Source organism: Myotis lucifugus, unplaced genomic scaffold (assembly GCF_000147115.1).
Source record: "Myotis lucifugus unplaced genomic scaffold, Myoluc2.0 scaffold_57, whole genome shotgun sequence".
Classification (NCBI taxonomy): domain Eukaryota; kingdom Metazoa; phylum Chordata; class Mammalia; order Chiroptera; family Vespertilionidae; genus Myotis; species Myotis lucifugus.
Window position 1 is genome coordinate 1,394,320 of NW_005871105.1, and position 2,280 is coordinate 1,396,599.

Below are 2,280 nucleotides of genomic sequence, written 5' to 3' on the forward strand. Positions count from 1 at the left end.
CGCCTTGAGAGGAGCTCAGAGCTGGCCAGGGCAGGCAGGAGGGAAGCTTGGCTTCCTCCATCACCAGGGGAAACCCACTCCTGCTTGCTCCAGCTCAGAGGCCACAGCTGGCTGAAAGCAGGTATCTGGGGTTTATTTACCTCCTATAATTGAAACTTTGTTGCTTTGAGTAGAGCTCAGAGCCTGGCCGCAGCAGGCGGGAAGCTTGGCTTCCTCCATCATTGGGGCAACCAAGCCTCCTGCTTGCTCCAGCTCCGTGGCTGCCGTCCAACATCTTGGTTGGGTTAATTTGCATATAGTCGCTCTGATTGGCTGATGGGCGTGGCTTAAGGCATAGTGAAGGTATGGTCAATTTGCATGTTTGTCTTTAATTAGTGTAGATTCTTGAAATAAAATTGAAGAGATGGAGAACAGATTACTAGTTGCCAGAATTGTGGTGGTGATTACTATACATGTGATAAAATGGCATTGAACTATACACACAGACACACACATACACCAGTGCTGGTAAAACTGGTGAACACGGAATAAGCTCTGGGAACCATGAATGTCAATTTCCTGATAGGGATCATGTGTTGTAGTTATGAAAATGTTACCATGAGGAAGGGAGTGGGAGAGAGAAACATCAGTGATGAGAGAGAATCATCTGTTGGCTGCCTCCTGCATACCCCCTACAGGGGACTGATCCCAGAACCCAGGCATGTGCCCTGACTGGGAATTGAACCATGACCTCCTGGTTCATAGGTTGATGCTCAACCACTGAGCCACACCGGCAGGGCTAGTGTAGGGATTTTAAGAGTATTCTCAATTCCCCTCTTTTGTCTCTTATTACATTACTGTCATCATTTAATTTGTCTATAAGCTATATTCATCCAATACATTGTAATTCTAGTTTATCTTTTATTTTGTTTTCGCATGAATTTCAAGAGTTCTAATCCGGGCAATCTGACTTCAAGGAGTCCCTGAACCAACAGACTTTACATGCAACATCTTGCCTGTATGTACCCATGTGTATTTTGGGGAAGAGTAAAGGTCCCCAGCTTTTATGAATCATTGAAGGGTTCTGTGCTTCTCCCACCCAGTTGGGTGTGATCGGAGATAAATATTGTATTCTTCCCTGAAGTTAGAATTTATTACCAACGTGCTGCTAATTGGAAATCATATCAATGTAGTGTCAAATACCAAGTGTTAATTGGTTTATTTTTTTTAAAAGAGATACAGTACAAATTAATATTAAACTATTTAATTAATTTACAGTTTATAGTCAAGGCCAGATATGGTCCAATCCTATGTACCTTCTTCACGTTGGAGACCAAATAACATGAGTTAATAGCCATAGTCATGACCTTAAATATTGCAAAACTATGAATTCACATTTATATTCTAAACAAGGATTATACTATAAAAGTATGTTTAAGGTTAATTTGGACTTCAATTATTACAAAACAGGTAACCCATGAACTCTCTTATTCATATAGTGTAACCTTCTGCATTGACTTCTCCTTGAAGGTAATACTCTGCCTATTCATCTGGCAGATTCCATATGAGGGGAAAGAGCAAAAGTAAGATTTCCTTGCTTATTCTCCAAAAATGTCCCGAGTTTGGTTGTTTGATTTGCACGATGAGACACCTTTGTCTTCTAAGTGTTAGTCCTGGGCTCTCCTGATCTGCACACTGGAGCCTCATGGTCACCTGCCCCTCAAGATTCTCTCTCTCTCTCTCCTCTCTCTCTCTCTCTCTCTCTCTCTCTCTCTCTCTCTCTCTCTCCTTCCCCCCCTTCCCCCCCCTCCCCCCATACACACACACTCCTTAAAGCCCTGTAAATGCACTGTTCCTCTACTAAGGAACAACTCGCTCCTCACCTCCCTCCTGGAATCAACCTATCAGACTTGGAAATCCTAGGGGCTGTGTCCTGGCTCCCCCTCCTTTGTGCTCAGAGGGCCTACCCTTTCTCGGGGTTTCCAACCACGACTGGGCGGCTGCAGGTCGGATTGGCTGAGCTAGGAAGAGGAGCAGAGGCTTCGCCAAATCACAAATCTAGGATTTTCCTTTTCCTGGTCTACTCCCTAGAATCCTGGCAACAGATGTGCTCCATTGCTTCTTTCAGCTGAACCCTGCCCAGGGTTGCTATGGAGATAGGACGCTGAAACTTGCAGAGCAAGTAGGACCCAGAAATCGCTTAGCAGACCTCAGCAAAGCGACTGTCCTGCGCTGACTCTTTCCACATCTGCACAATCCCTTTCATCCAGAAGTTTTTTTTTTTTTTTCTTGATTCCTTCT